This window comes from Triturus cristatus, chromosome 2_2, assembly GCF_964204655.1.
Source record: "Triturus cristatus chromosome 2_2, aTriCri1.1, whole genome shotgun sequence".
NCBI lineage: Eukaryota > Metazoa > Chordata > Amphibia > Caudata > Salamandridae > Triturus > Triturus cristatus.
Genome location: NC_140582.1, coordinates 71,824,868 through 71,841,610, shown reverse-complemented (window position 1 = coordinate 71,841,610; position 16,743 = coordinate 71,824,868). Strand labels below are relative to the sequence as shown.

The following is a 16,743-nucleotide window of genomic DNA, read 5'->3' as shown; positions in this document are numbered from 1 at the left end:
GTAAAGTCGCATTTAGGAAAGGCTTGATGCATCTCAAGTAGGGAATCCCAATTTGCGATTCCCTAAATGCATCCACAATTTAGGTAATTGCAATAAATTGTGATTACCTATATTGCAAATGCAAAAAGGTACATGCATCGGAAAAGGACTTATTCCAGTCACAAACGGGCCAATTCTGTGAATCGGCCCGTTTGCGACCGGAAAAAAGCTTGATGCATGTTGCCCATGGTCTTTAAACTTGAATGGCAGTCCTCTCTCTCCCTTTGCTATTTTCAAATACTCCTATCGGGATGCATGATGGTGTTCACATATAAAAATACGCTGTTTGTAAGATGTCCCTTTCACTGCTAAGCAAGGGCTAATGCCAAAACGCATCTACTTGCTAATTTAAGAACAAACTGCGACTCCGTGAGTGCTCCATGTTGTCCTGTTGGACATGTATGTGTGTGTGTGTGGGTTTGTGTTACTATCTTTGTGGGGACTTGACTATGATAACACACTCATGCTGTGGGGACTTGATTGCACTGTGGGGACCTGAACCCAGGTCCTGTTGGAAGGTAAAAAAAAATTACATCATAATTTACCGCATAAATGTGCTATCTAAAATAATAAAACAAACGTGGAAATTGCAGGAAGTGAGTCAAGAGTCGCTTCATTTATTCAAGCAATTTAAACAATAAATGTCAAAAACAAATCATTATTCAATAATAACACTACGCAGTCTAGCAAATAAAAAGTGTCAAAAACATCGCAGATCATGAGTAAAAACATAAAATTTAGTAAGCTTGAAATCACGGCAATGCAAGAAAAGAGAGAGAGAGAGAGAGAGAGAGAGAGAGTTTTAAAGTACAATTAAGCACTACAACCTCTGTCAAAATGCTAGATAAGACGGTTAACCAGGAGCACATGTGCATTGTGACCCAAAAGTTCACTGTGCGAGATGGTCAACGAATAGACTGAGGAGAAGCTCTTTTATACTATTTTAATGAGGAACTGTTAACCGCAAGTCCTAATTCTGGCCAATGTTTGACTGTGGATCATAACAAAAATTGAACATTTATCAAAAACAATTTGTGTCACTTTTCGGAAACTTTTAAAAAAGCAGAAGTTTTATAAAAGGTTATAGGTCTTTTACTAAGCTATGTCGCTGTCTTAGTTTTTAAAGCTTAGCAGAAAAACATCAAATGTGAAGCAATGGAATGTTCCAGCTAGCCCCCACCTGATTCCTACCCCATTGTATTCTTCTAACTAGTAGATGCATCCTGTTATTGCTACATCATTGTGATGTACAGGAAAGATGTGCACATAGAGGGCAGTGGTGAATAGTGGGGGTTTGGTGACCTTGTTTACCAAAAAACAACAAACTGAGGTTCGTGGCCTTTTGGAGGGGAGAGATATCTGTAACCGTGTGAGACAGCAGGCGTGGGGCCTATTGTGTTCAGTAAACGCTATAAGACAGCATGGGCACTTTAGCAAACGTCTGGATGTTAATTGGCATGGACATTTAAGACTCTCATGCTTCAGATGTGGGACAGAAATAGCTATGGCATTATATGGTTAAACCTAAGGCATTGTATGGTAAAACTGGACCCTGCTTCATTTCCCGCCTCTTGTTCATTCTTGAAAAAAAACTCTTATGGTGTACTTAGCAGGCCCTTGGTCTTGCTGGGGCATCCAAGGGGTGGTATTAACATAGGAGCATTGTCTTTCCTGCAGTGTTTTCAACTCTACACATTCTTCTTCGAGCATATCGACAAGGGATGTAAAAGGTGTCAGCGTAGGTTATGGCGTATCTACATTCGGATTCTCCCTTGTTTGGTATCTAGCAGGGGGAAGTTGGGGGCTAGTGACCTGTCCCTGGGTAACAGTGACAGGCTGCAGTGAACGTGGCCCTGACTTGTTAGCTCGATGACTTCTAAGAGTGCTATGTTAGCCCCATTCCCTGTTCTACTGTCCTTCGTGTATATTTTTTTTTGTGCATTCTTGTTCCTGTATAATTCATACCCACTAATTTATTACCAGTATTTTCTACACAGTGACAAATTATCTGTGCGGCACAACAAAGGAGCAGCAGCACACCGCAAACCGGTACTATAATTTTTAGGAGGGCAGATAGCCATGAAGGCATCCAACTAAAGTTGAACCAGTCCGTGGCTATGTCTGCCCTAGCACCTCCTTCATCAACCATTTACTTCCCTATATTGTTTAAGTCCTCAATGGCCTTTGTGATGGATCCATTCTCTGCATCGTTTGCTGGCACGAACGTGCAGCAGGAGCTCCCAATATTGCGACATACTCCACCCTCCATGGCTGTTAACATGTCCAGGATATACCGGTGCTTCAGTACCCTAAGCCTCAGGGGGAGTAGTTCTTACTTGATAGCGTTCAGCCCATCGCTCGTATTGTTGATGGCCTGCATGACTTCATAGCGGGTCACCTGGAGCCAACGTGCATTGGCTTTTATCTGGAACATTGGGATGAGGCTGCCAAAAAAGACTTGGGCATCGTTAAATAACCGAAATTCCTGTGGTACATCATCAAAGGCGGTGTTGGCGAAATACTCAGCATACCGTCGATGTCGGTGGAGCAAAGTGACATCACCCGTCATTGGATGTGCATGGATGTGGGAGACATTGGCTGCTGGATTGACCAGGTGAACTTCATGCATGGTCACCATGGTGCACAGTTCAATGAGGAGGCAGTTGGAGATGGAGGCAGTTGGAGATAGAGGCGTTCTCCACAGACCCAGTAGTAGTACATTAGAGTGGAGGTGCCATGTTGCATGTACAAATTGAAAATAGTGCTATTGCATCCTGAGTTGCGCCTCACAGGTACCGTGCCATTTCCTAGAAAACAGAGAAGATGTGATTTTAGTTTGAAAGCCTGTTTTGGTTTGGACATTTTCTCCCCACCCTGAGTGTACCTTCCTCTCTCCTGTTAATCTAAACAAGCGAGCGCCGCAACTGTGAAGAGACGTTCCAGCGAGTGTTTGAAATGCTGAGATCGCATTAGACAGTGAATGCCCGGCAATAAGGTACAAAGAACTAAAAGTCTAGCTTAATTAAGCATGACAAACATTTCATTTTATAAAAGTTTGACTAAGCATGTCCATTATTTACAGGACGTTACACGCAATTTCCCCATTAACTGTTAACGGACCAAAAGACAAAAAGAAGGTAGCAGACAACTGCCAACAGTCGAAATATCTAAATACAATAGTAAAAAATGCACAATATTGATAGTGCTTTCAGTTTCTAACAGAAACCCTAGCTACTGAGAGTAGGCATCTCTTGGTGAAGCGTATACCACGAAGAGAAGACTAATAATAATCCTCAGGTAAACAACTTGCGTAGAATCAATTAGATTAGTGAATAAAAGGTGAAACAGAAAGGAGACCCTTGTAATAATTGTTTTATGTGACACACCCCTACAGAAATCACCATTGCTGCTAAAACTCAATTGCCCTGATGAGATTCCTGGTACTCAACGCCCAGGGTTTGAAACGCGTCGGCAGATAAAAATACAGAGGATTGCTGAATAATTCATATCTGTGAATAGAGAGAATATCTAAATTTTTCACAATATAACGACTTTCCCTGTATTATGTTGGATACCGAATATAGACACTAAAAGTGTCTTTAGGATCATAACTAAGAGTGTATTATCAATTGTGATATATGTATTGGATGTTTTTCCCAGAGTTTCACATTATATTTATGTAAAATGTGATTGTGATATATGTTGTACAGCACATTTATGCTTTATTTATTTATGTTTCTTAACAAATTTTTGTAAACATGGTTGTATAGAGTTTTGATATGACCAAACACTTGTCTTTTTCACACTGAAAAAAAGTAGCGAAGAACAAAAACTTAGTGAAAATAAAAAGGTTAAATTAAAATACCAGTTCAAACTGAAATCAATGTGTTTGACTATTTAGCAAATTATTTAGCTTACAAAGAACACAAGGCACAGGCTCATTCTCTTTTTTCAATTTAGAACCTGTATACTGGCATATCCAACTGTGTGTAGTCTATTTAGCAGTTCCTCAATCTGGGCTGTGTAAGACAGAACCCAGAATGTTATGCGGATAGGATTCCATGTTGTGGTGTTCACGTAAATATGGAAAATATCAGCCTTTATTATGTGTTCTAGTCCTTGTATGCGACAAAAGAACAGATGTAGAAGGCACTTGGCGATAGGTGGTGGTACTTCTCTAGGGAAAATCAGTCTATCTGCGCCTACTGCATGGGGAATGTATGAGCACACATAACAGGATTCATTAGTCTTCTGTCTTCCTATTGTGGCCATCTCGCTGTACCACATGTTGTCATTAAGGGGGTCATGGGTGGCTTGCTGTATATCTGCTGGGGCATCCCTACGATGACGAGACAGTAGTGGGAGACGTAGTGTGATATCGATGATGCCGTCCCATTCAGTACTCTTTTCAACATGGGAAGGGGGTGAGGACACAAGGTGCACATAGGTATTTGAGGTGCTGACGTTTCTGGTGACCTGTTGCATTACTTTGGTGGCTAATTTCAGTATATGTGCTAGCAGATAGAGGGGGAGGTGATACAGGGTGCATAGTGGCTTTGGCAGCTTCAAACGTTTGGGAAATACAGGCCTTTTTTTATCAACACAATGAGAAATAACAGAGTACCAGTTAAACATTGCTAGTGCCACTCCGACAATAATGTAAAATATTAAAATAGAAGTACATAACTTCGCATAGGACACTTCTGTGTTGTGGCGGCGTCTGAATCCTTAGACCTCCAAATGATCACCGTCTTCTTCTTCTTGGCTAGTCAATGGGAACGCTTGGTCTTCCTCTTGTTCTTCTTTTAGTGGTGGGGTGATGCTGGGTCAACCCTGATGTCTGTTTGGTGAATCCATGCTTTCCTCTCGGCAATGCGGACAGCTGTTGGTGAAGAGTCTATGACTTGAAAAGGTCCTTAAAATTTTGGGTTTTTTCAACATCGGACAGCTTTTCGGACAAAGATCTGTGTTCCAGGACAGATTGGTGGGAGCTTAGGAGTGATTGAGCCCTTCTCCTTCCGCTTCGATAACTGGGTAGAAAGGAACTGCACAGCAAGAGTTAATTCACACAGATACTCATATATTTCAGCTTTCACAATTTCAGAAGAACTTTCAGTGTCTGTTTTAGGTCTAGTTGATGGAACTGATATATTTATTGATCGTCCAGTGACGAGCTGATGGGGCGTTAAGTCATGGTCGGAACTTGGAGAAATCCTTAATGAAAACAGGGCAATTGGTAGGCAATAAAGCCATTTCTTTACAATTGTGGCACTAATCTTGCTTATTTTAGTTTTTGGGCAGGCCATTCAGGCGTTCACAGATGCCATTGCTTTGTGGGTGGTACGATGATGTCAATTTATGTTTAATCCCTAACATTGTTGTTAGAAAGGAAAAAATGGCAGTTGAAAAAAGGCTGCCGTTGTCGGACCAGATAGCATCTGGCAAGCCCCAGTGTGAAATGGCCTCTCCGAGCAGAAAATTGGCTGCTGCTTTGGCATCACAGTGGACACATGGTCCAGCTTCGATCCATCGTGAGAATGGGCAGACCACCACAATCAGGTATTGATAATTTTTACATCTACCGATCATGTCAACATAGACAATGTGGAGTTGTTTAAAGGAGCCTTTTGGTTTCGGAATTGTGGAGGCAACAGTTTTCATAGTTGGGTTTGGCGAGTACTGTTGACAGAAGAGGCATTTGTTAACAAAAAGCTGTATTAGTTCATGGGCATTGGGGACACACCAGTCAGTTTATATGGTTGGGGGCATATTATCTTGTGAAACATTTGTGGAAAGGCCTAACTGGCCTAGCGCTGCTTGTAATAAGGCCTGTGGCATGACAGGTTTTCCAGTCATTTTTTGTAGAGAAAATCAGAGGCATCTTCTTCCATAGTTCTTTCTCTTGATCTGGTGCACTTTCCTGTATTTCTCTGAGGTGTAGTTGTGCAATGCGATCATATGGTTGTGTATCGTCAATAGTGTATGGAAGTGTGAAATCAGGGGTGTATTTCTCTACACCTTCTTTGCTCTGCTGTTCTGTTGTTGGTATATTCTAGGCAAACAGGATGGGGTTGTGCCAATATTCTAATGGTACCGCAGGCAGGGGCCCCTGGCAGCAGCTTTGGCTGCACAGTCTGCCAGAGCATTACCTCTGGTGACAAAGTCTTGGACATTTGTGTGGGCTGCACATTTAACTACAGCTACCTGAGCCGGTAGTGTCAGTGCGTCAATTAGTTCCTCAAGTACATTTTTATGCATGACATGTGTGCCATCTGGTTTGAGAAAGCCACACCTTTTCCAGTGTAGGATGCTAGAATGTATTGTTGTCGTGACATATGCAAAGTCTGAATAAACAGTGATACGTCTGTCCGTTCCACTCTTTAAGGCGGAAATCAATGCCACTAGTTCTGCTGTTTGGGCTGATTAGTGCTAGTGTAATGTAATCAGCTGCACAATGTCAAGGGAGTCAGAGGAGTCATTTTTTTCTGCCTAGTGGAATGTATTAGGGCTGTGCCTGAGACACTACGATATTTTGTCAGGCCGCCCATGTTTCCCCAGCACAGCCAGTCGTTCTATCTCGGTCTTTCTCTTTCTTTTTCCTTTTTGTTCCTCTGCGTCTGGATGCTCCCTTTGTGGCATGGTGTGAATGAAAGTAAGCGTGGACCTAGGTGGCGGGCCAATGATGGGTGTCATTGCTGATGGCAATGTTTGTGAAAGTGCTGGTTGCATTTGGGCAGGGAAGTTGTCATGACTAGTTGTTGCGACTGTCCCGAGACAGTGGCCTCATTATTCTGTAGTATTTCAACACCCTCTCTTCCCTCAGGAGTGTGTATCTGCATTGACTCCTGTAGGGGGGTGTCTGTCCTTGCATCTTTTGTTTGTGGTATGAGGTCTACGTTACTGAGCATTTCACTGAGTTTCTTGTGCTTTGCTCTACGTTCATTGACAGGCCCCGGACAGCTGCAACATCGCTCCTGGGGCTGGGTGACTGCATTTTGTGTAGTAGGTCTGTGTGAAAATAGTCGGGTGTTATGCTACCATGCTTCTACTTAATTCAGGTCTGCTTCTCCATTTACTAAAGTCTGAAAAGGCAAAGGTCTCAGGGTGTTCTTGCTCACCGCTCCTGAACTGCCGATGTGGAATCGGAAGGTCCAGGATAGGTGTTCTATCCTTATGCTGGGACGTGGCACTAATTGACGGCAACTGGTCATGGGAGTAGCGGAGCGGACTTGGAAGGAGTTGCTGTTTGCCAGTAATGGAAGCGCCGGAGCCAGAGTGTGTGCTGTGAGATGTTGAATGTGATATGTGGGAGGCGTTATCACACTCTTCATCATCATCTTGCTGTTGGGGTACAGTATATTGTACTGGTGTGAGCTTCAGTGTGAATTGTGCATCAATTTGACCTGGTATCCCTTGCACCACAGCATCCACTGCTGGGCTGTGGGCACTAAGAGATTGCAGTCCCTGGAACTGGTCCATTATGTCATTGTTAATTGGGGAAGGTGGTGGAAGAGGGTAGTCTGGTATTTCAAAGGAGCCAACGATTGACATGTCATTTGAAGTTGGGGCCACGTCTAGGGACACGATGAGATTGGGCAACATACCACCTACATGATACACCGGTGGGGCCGTGGGCATGAGTAATGGCTCCGTGTTCTCTTTAAAGATACACCAAAATGCTTGGGTGTCTTTGCGCTTCTGAAGCTTGCTGCCTGAGTATTTTGCCTCTAGGAATGTAGTGACATGGTCTAATGTATCACGGTCCAAGGTGCCTTCAGGTGGCCAAGGGTGTGTTAAATTCTTTGTGTGCTTGTGTAGCACCCTGCAGTGTTTAATTATGCGCTGCTCTTGAGCTGTGAAGTTCTTGTTGTAACGATCTCTATTTAAAGAGCTGTTCTTGTATGTGGCTGGGAAACATAGGTGGGGACTATTGTCAGACTCATCTGTTGCTCATGTGTGATCTCGATGCCTAAAACCTGGAACACAGTCAGGAGGACAGCGCTAGTTAAGGGTGGTGTCGGAATAAATGAGGAAGAATCACCCTCTGATATACCTATGATTTGGTTGTTAATTAGGTACACAATGATCTGTGGTGCTATGGAGTCCACTGATGCCACGCTCATTCCCATGTCTCTCATATGTTGTAAGGCTGCCTCTATGTCGTGCACTGCATTCTACTCTGCATGTGATATTGGTGGGCACGAGGTGAGATAGCTATTTAGGCTTTCTGGAGAGGTATGGTCTATTTCTGGAACAAGTGTGTGCTCCCCTTCTTGTGGCTGACACATGAGACAGGTAAGTATGTTCCCTGAGAGTCAGTGTGTTCTATTGTACCATCAGAGTTATATGTGGATGATGTTGGCGTGGCGGGGGAGTGATATGTGAATGGTGGGCTCACTCTATGGATTCCACAGAATAGTTGGATCCTGTTCAGGAGTGCCAAACATTTTGAATTACTACTGGAGAGACAGGTGAATACAAAGAGGGTGTGTACTGCGAGCTTTCAGCAGTGGAGGAGCCCTGTGAGTAGTTTGGCCAGGCCAGATCTGGGCGTGTGGTGTCTGGAAATGCTGGGCTAGGCCTGGAATGTGTATGACCACTACACAGTGGTGGTAGTTCTATCAAGTTCAGTATAGCCACCCTTACTTTTTGTGTTGCAGTTATGTTTACTCCCAGTATGTCCCAAGCTATTGACAGAATGTCATTTTGGTACTCCGTTATCAGAGTTATTGTGTCCGTTTGACAGTTAAATACAGCAACCAGTCTGTTTTGGACTGAGGAGAGGATCACCTCTGTTCTTTCATTGTTTTCACTACTCATTACACGAGCAAACCTTCCTAGTGTTCACCAAAAATGTAAAATTTTGCGCAAACCTGTAGCTTCTGTTCAGGAGTTCTCTGCTAAATATCTCCTCCCGCGCTATCTGTTACTTGACTGAACAATCAATTGAGATAACCCACTACTATCGGACCAGCCACACACTAAACCTCCTTGTTTTAGAGAAGAAATCAAATGTAGCCTTCCTGCCTTTATTTGTGGTAGATAGGCACAGGGGGCTAAGCGTTTGTTGTGTTCTAGGGTGCTCTTTATTGTTGACTTTTCATGAGAGAGAAAAAAGGAAACTTTTTATTTTATTCAGAGTCCAGTAAATTAACTGGTGAGCCTATTTTAATCTTTTTCCAAAGGCTTCATTAGCAGGAAGTTAAGCCGGTGTTTTTAAACTAAATGTAACAATGCACTTTTAAACTTCTTTTATACTACCAACATGACATGGGCAGGGGGCAAGGAGGGATATTTTGAGCTCAAACTAACAGAAAAGTAACAGGGTACACATATATTTAACAGACTGGAGCACTCCGAAGTGCACATAACATATAAATGTACAACACCTATATTTTTTTCTTGCTAAAAAGAATGAAACCAATTTGAATCGATGCACCAGACACCGATCTTAGTAGGACCCACAACAGAGTCAGTTGAAGATGTGGAGACAGAAAACCCATGAGCTAGCAAAAAGTTGACAATTCCTTCACAATTATAAAAGGCAAGACTGTGCACGCTTGTGCCAGAAAACAGAAAGAGAAAACAAATTTGTACAATGTAAGATATGTTAATAGATAAGACAGTTTATTTTTCTCCAATACAGAGAAAGCAGGAAGCCACGAAGGAAACTGATTTCGAACGTGAAGTACTTATCACAGATCATGAGTAAAACCATGCAATTTAGTACGTTTGAAATCACAGCAATGCAAGAAAAGAGAGAGAGAGAGTTTCAAAGTACAATGAAGCACTACAACCTCAGTCAAGTCAAGTCACACAGCTTTATTTGATCTTTATAAAAACAGACCATAAAAGCACATAATATCATAAAATCTATTTGAGTAGTTTAAGTTTATTTGTTGATTAATTAAAATCATTACAAAGAAAAAAAAAATAGTGAATATCCACAGCAACATCTAACTAAACATATCCAAATACAATGAGATTTTTTTTTTTTGAACCAGGGTAAGATCTACAACAGAGCCCTAACACAAGTTGCAAATAACTGTTAGCATCAGAATATAGGGTGCCGTATACTTACAGCACCAAAACTAATGTGCCTTGTAATAGCAGCAAATATAAACAATTTTAACAATATGCCAATAACAGTTAGCAACAGAAAAAACGTGCATTATAATTTCAGCTCCAAAACTAAAGTGCCTTATGCTATCAGCAAAAAGTTGCAACATTTCAGGGGGTAAACTACAACATTAAAATAACTTGTTCAAACAACAAAAATTACACATAATCAAAATAAATTTAAAACACATTAAAATAGCCCACATACTCCCTAAACAACACTTAAGGACGTTATATTATTACCATTTTTCTATTAACTTTCATAACAAGTATTTCATTTACTTAAAATGTCTGCTTTACAAAGTTTCTTTTCAGCCATAAAAACAAACTTAACAAATTGGTAAATAATATGAATGTTAACACATCTTAGACATAAAATAATTGCAGTCCTACATGATCTAACCCCCAATTCCTTAAAAATAGGCTTCAAAATGATCTTCCGCTCTTCTAATAAATTTGGACATAGAGTTACTATGTGCAGTAAGGTTTCGTCACACAGCCCACATAGCCTACAAATACTCGACGGCCATTTATTCTCCCATTTTGGGGTTCCATCCTTAGTTGGATATATCCCAAAACTTAATAACATGAATTTATTTTTAATCAGAGGTTTTAAATGAAAGAGCAAATACGGTTGGGGCGACAATTTGCCAAAAGAATTAACTATTGACCATAAGTGATTTTTTTCCCTTAATTCATCTATATCTGTTATAGTAGACAGTAAGGCTGCTGTTTGGTTAATTGATTTTTTATAGACCATTTTGCTCCTCACTTCATTTACTAAGTTTGGCCATTCAAAATTACATAAACACTCATTTAAATAAACTTTCCAGCTACTCAAATATTCACCCTTCGAAATCTCAAGCCAGCACAGATTAGCTAGCGAGCCCTCTTCAGCTCCAGATAGTGACAGTAAAGACTTTAAATAAGTAGATTGTCGGGCCAATAACTGTTTTGTTAGAACAAACTCAAGTCTTAAATTAGCACGACTAATATATCTGGGAACCCTAAAAACAGATTTATACGTCCTTACTTCTATGTCATCGAGCAGTTTCGCATCCTTGCCCCGAAAGATAGTAGAACCGTAGTCCAAAGATGGAATTAAGTTTGCTCTCATGACCTTCAGCAAGTGATCGTAATTAGGGCATACTAACTTATCCCTCAATTTTCTAAAGGCAAATGCGAGCGAAGTACCCTTTGCTTCAAGGTTATTAAAATGCTGCCTAAATGACAAACCATCATCCAATGTGATTCCCAAATATTTGTATGACTTTACACTTTCAATAACCAAACCATTAATATTCCATTCTTTTACTCCCAATTTGCCTTTTCACACTGTCATTATTTTAGTTTTTTTTGTATTTATTGTTAATCCGTTTTGTGTAACATATATATTAAAAGAATCGATTAATCTTTTCAACCCTATAACAGTTTGGCTTAATAAAATGGTGTCATCTCCATATTGTAAATATTTTATCTCTTTATCCGACACAAAAGGGGAATGAGAGTTAACATTATTAAAATGGGCTGGGAGATTGGACATAAAAAGGTTAAAAAGGCAAGGAGCCAAGACACATCCTTGTTTTAAGCCTACATTAGCTTCTAGGCGACGGGTCGTATGTCTTCCGTCGCCAACTTTGATCTGTACCCAAGTATCGGAGTATAATAATTTAATTATTTTTAAAAGTGTTTCAGATATACCCCAATTAATTAACTTCGACCAAAGAACATTTCGGGGCACAGAATCAAAAGCGGCTTTTAAATCTATGAAACAAATATACAATTTTTGTTTCCTACACTTGCCTCTTTCGCCTAATAATGTCAATAAAATCAAATTAGTATAAGTTGATTCTCCCTTTCTAAAACCAGTTTGTAGATTTGGAATCAAATCCTCTGTTGTAGCCCATGATTCCAATTCGTCCAACAGACAACTAGCAAATATTTTCGCATCTACATCTGTTAATGTTATTAAGCAATAGTTTGCGGGATTATCCCGGGGGCCACTTTTATAAATTGGTTGGATGATACTTCCCTGCCATGATTCCGGAATAAGGCCTGTTTTAAGCACATCATTAAACAGGCGCAGTAATAACTCTGGCCAGTTCTTTATCCTAGCCTTAAAAATGGCATTTGGAATACCATTCGGTCCAGGCGCTCCATTAGATCTAATCTTATTTATTATTTTCTTTACTTTAATAACAGACCATGGCTCAATATCAATAAAACTCAGTGAATCATAAGCACTGGAATGTGACCCCCCATCTACTATCTCAGATTGGCAATGATGTAGATTACATTTACCTTCATCGCACTGTGGGCATTGAGAAACAGTTTTCAAATTGTTAAAAAGGTTTACCCAACTTAATTCATCAATATTGACACTATTACTTCTATAATTACCATTTTCAAGGTTATTAATAATACCCCAAAATAGCTGCGCATCATTAGATTTGCATGCACAATGTAATTTAGACCAAGTTTCTTCATAATATGCCTGTTTAGCCTTCCAAATTTCGTTCTTATAACCCTTTTTCAGATCTCTAATTTGTAAGGATATCAACAAATATGATGACCCTTTTGCTTTCCTATATAGTAATCTTATTGTTTTATTAAGGCGTCTTTTAAGGCGTAATAAGCGATAAGAAAACCACCCTGGATTCTTAGGATTTAAAATTAAACCCCCAGATGGTTTCTGGTTAGAAAATTTAACCAAAAGCGCATCACATAAACCAGGCCAAAGAGCAACCATAGATTTTCCTTCAACATTAGCAACCTTAACATCCAGAATTAAACGAGAATGAACTTTTAAAATTTCCTTCTCAGTTTTATCATTCCATATCAGCCTTTTAAGATTAAAAGGGGTAGAAACAGTTTTAAATATTCTGGATTCAGGCAGATAATCAAAGGGAAAATTGAAAGAGATAACTTGGGGATTGTGATCACTTGCAATCCTGGGAACTATCTCATAACTTTGGACTAAATTAAAAAGTTTCTCTGAAATTATTGTATAATCGATTATTGAGGTACTACCCATTTTATTAAATGTCGGTATATGATCTCCATCCTGCATAATCTTTAAGTTATATTTTATAAACTCACAATTTATCCACTGGGATAAAAGTTCTGAATGAATTGCCCGATTTTTATACGAAACAAGATGCATATTAAAATCCCCGGAAATGATGATCATTGAATCCAAGTGATCAAAATATAACACTTTCACTATTTCCCATAAATAGGTAAGTTGCGTGGATCTAAGCTTTTTTTTTAACTCAAATAAACATTTAAAAAAATAAGGGATTGTCTAGCAATTAATTTAACACAATGTATCCATTTTACTTGAAGGTCAATCTCAAAACGTTTAACATCAAGACTCAAAGAAACATAAATAGAGAGACCACCATTGGGACGGCCCCTAGAGGCCTCATGTGTTGCCACGTTCAAATATTCAAAATAACCAATCAAAGGTTCACTACACATATTCCATGTTTCTTGCAAAATTAGAATATCAAAAGATTTTAAAAAGCCTATAACATTTGAATCCTCAAGGAGTGTTTTAAAACCGTTCGTATTCCAGGAACAAATTTTAAAAGAGTTTAGTGCTCTATTTTGAAAAGGCCTGCATCAATCTATCTTCTGAGAGTTTACATTTGTTAATATTGACGGAAGCTAACTCCAATCCTCAACCGTATCGGTGGCTTTCTTTAACTCTTCACAAATTCGTGAACCTGGCTGACAGCTCCTGATCTTAATACCGCGTGACACATTTAACTCTATTGATGGACCTGAACCACCTTTCAATACTCTAACATGTGATGCCCTAGTTATTTTTGGTTCATCCTTCTTTAAAATCGGGCAACATAATGACTTAGTTGGGATTAACGGAGTTGGATATTGCAAACCTTGCAATCTCCATACTCTGATACCCCATTTCTCAAATTTATTAGAATTAGCAATTATTTTACTGACAATATCATCACTTTGCCAGGTTGTAATCGTAATCTCCCTATAAATGTTATCACAATCTTTCTTAAACCCTACACATTCCAAATCGTCTGATACTACATCCTTAAGATCTGGAATTGCATTTAATAATTTCAAAATATTTCCATGATTCAAAATATCATAAGTGCCTCTCGAAGAATATTGGGGACAAAAGACTAACTTCCTTTTTTCAAACAACAGATCAAAAGACTCTATATCATCCTTATCTCTAGAGTTAACTAATACCCTTTTCCCACTAGTAGGTGCCAATACAGAAACTGTCAAATGATTTAATTCAGTAGGCTCTAATGACTTTTGGTCCTGAATACAGGGTTGATCAGCCTGATCATTCCTACTATATTGGAGATTAATAGGATTTACAGATTTCTGGTTAAAAATGTTTGATTTCCATGTTGGACAATCAATTCATCTCTAGACTGATCAGACACTACAGCCACTAACTTTATTTGAGGCTGAGCTTTAAGCCCTATACTTAAATTAGCCTCCTCATGCATAGCACTATTAACCTGTTCACTAATTTGTTTGGCCTTCGAATTAACTATAGAATCTTTCGTTGATCTAAAAATCGGAAAGAAGGTTTTCGTTTCAGGTTCAATACATGTTTTAAGTTTATTACTAACTATCTCACTATGGAGTTTTTTTCCCTGTGATATTTTATTATGGGTTTTCCTTAACCTTTTCCTTGCCCGTTTGGACAGAATCTCAGGATTAGTAATATCTCCTATTGCTTGACTTACATTAGGGTAAATCTTTTTCATCTCAGAGTTTTTACCAACACTTGTAGCTTGATTTAGCTCAGAGTAGTCACCAATTATTTCCTCCACCACCAAAAGGTCCTTGTTATTAATACTTTTAAGACGAACATGGCAATCCTTCGGTAATTGCGGTTTGTTGGCATCATTTACAGATTGGTCATTCCTATCCAAAACTATACTATTTCTACTAATCACTTGATTTTGTGATATAGGAAGATTATCATTAGATAATGACCCTAAAATAACAGGGCCCTTTAAATCATTTTTTTACCTGCTAAGTTGCTAGGTTCTTTCCTGCCTGACAACAATTTTACTTCATGCACCATAGAACTAACAATTGATGGTAAATCTGAAATTTTGTCTATCAGTTGTGCACAAGTACAGGTTATTAACTGATTCTCTATATCTGCCTGTACCTTGGTAATCAATTTAGTTAATTGCAGAAGCTTTGCATCAATTCCTACTACATTGAATGCTAGTGTGTTAAAGATGTCTACATGAATATCTAACTTGTCTGAATGAAAATTCAGAGCATTAGTGATTGAGTCCATGGTATGTAATAGACAGTCCCAAATACCACGCTCAGTTCCAGAAACTTTATTTTCCAAGTCACCAGATCTGACTTGAAAGTTCCCATCAAATTTAGTTAATAAAGATAAATCAACTATATTGGTGAATTTACACTGCTCATTTGCATTGGGAACATTAACCCTACTCGCCGCACATGGAAACAGTAGCGATTTATTAATAGTAAAACTATCCTCCAGATTTATACTCGACTGGCCCAGATTAAAGGGTCCAGCTTTACCCATTTTGTCCAATTGGTCAATTGGGCTGGATACTAATTCATGCAAAACTGGTTTTGTTGTAACCAACCCCCTTTTGGAATGTAACTCATCAATTATAACATCTGACACAACAACCACATCGCTCACATTATGAACCAAACAGGAGTAGATATCAATTACTGACCCAGCCGCTTTTCCAATTTCGGCTGTCGTTTTACTAAGCTCCTCCTGTCTGGTAACCTGAGAGTCATCAACCATAATTAACTCAGTAGGGTTTATCAAAGCATCGTGTGAATGTGAATTAATTTGGACTTGTGTCTGCAACTGACCTGATGATGATAATAAAAGATTAGACAAAAATGGCACTACATCCTTTTCAACATTCTTATTCCTATCCTGTGGACCAGCTACAACATTCGGATTTTCTATTTCTATTTCTGATGAGATCTTAGACTCTATTTTTACACAAGGGTGAACACTTTTTTTACATAATGGTAATGGTAATGGGGATGTTACACAGTCACTAACAAGCTCAATATTTTTATTTATATTTCTTTTTTGTTTTTGAAGCTGATATTGATGATACTTGAAAAAGAAACTCTAAATGGATGGCTGAGTAGCAGGAGTTGAATTCTTACAGTCCTGACCGGGGTTTACAAGGGAAGCATCCAATTTAGCCGACTCGTTCCTATGCTCATTTTAAGTAACACTAGCACCACTACTTCCCTCATTTTTTTTTACATGACTTTGATTGAGACACCACATCCATGAATTCTTGGGTCTTCTGACGTTGTTTTAATTTTGGCAGCGCCCCACGCTGACGGCCTGATCTCATTGTCTACTATCTTTCCAGCAGCGGGCGTCCAGAAACGCGTCAAGTTCAGTCGATTCAGAACAAATCAAAACTCCCAATTATTAATGTTGTTGTTACTATTACTCCTATTATTTTTGTAAGCATGTAATAGGTTGTAAGTATGATTTTATTGTCGAAATTATTTTGTCTGACTATAGATCTTTAACGGTGACAATAACTGGAT

The 16,743-nt window shown here is 39.3% G+C and overlaps 1 long non-coding RNA gene across 1 annotated transcript in view; it reads right to left on the bottom strand.

The window, feature by feature from the left end:
- Nucleotides 1-640: 640 nt before the first annotated feature.
- Nucleotides 641-16,743, bottom strand: part of LOC146861871 (uncharacterized) — a 99,176-nt gene continuing 83,073 nt past the window's right edge. The window contains exon 3 of the long non-coding RNA XR_014978344.1: nt 641-2,846. This is a non-coding gene — a long non-coding RNA (uncharacterized LOC146861871). The remainder of the gene's footprint in view (nt 2,847-16,743) is intronic.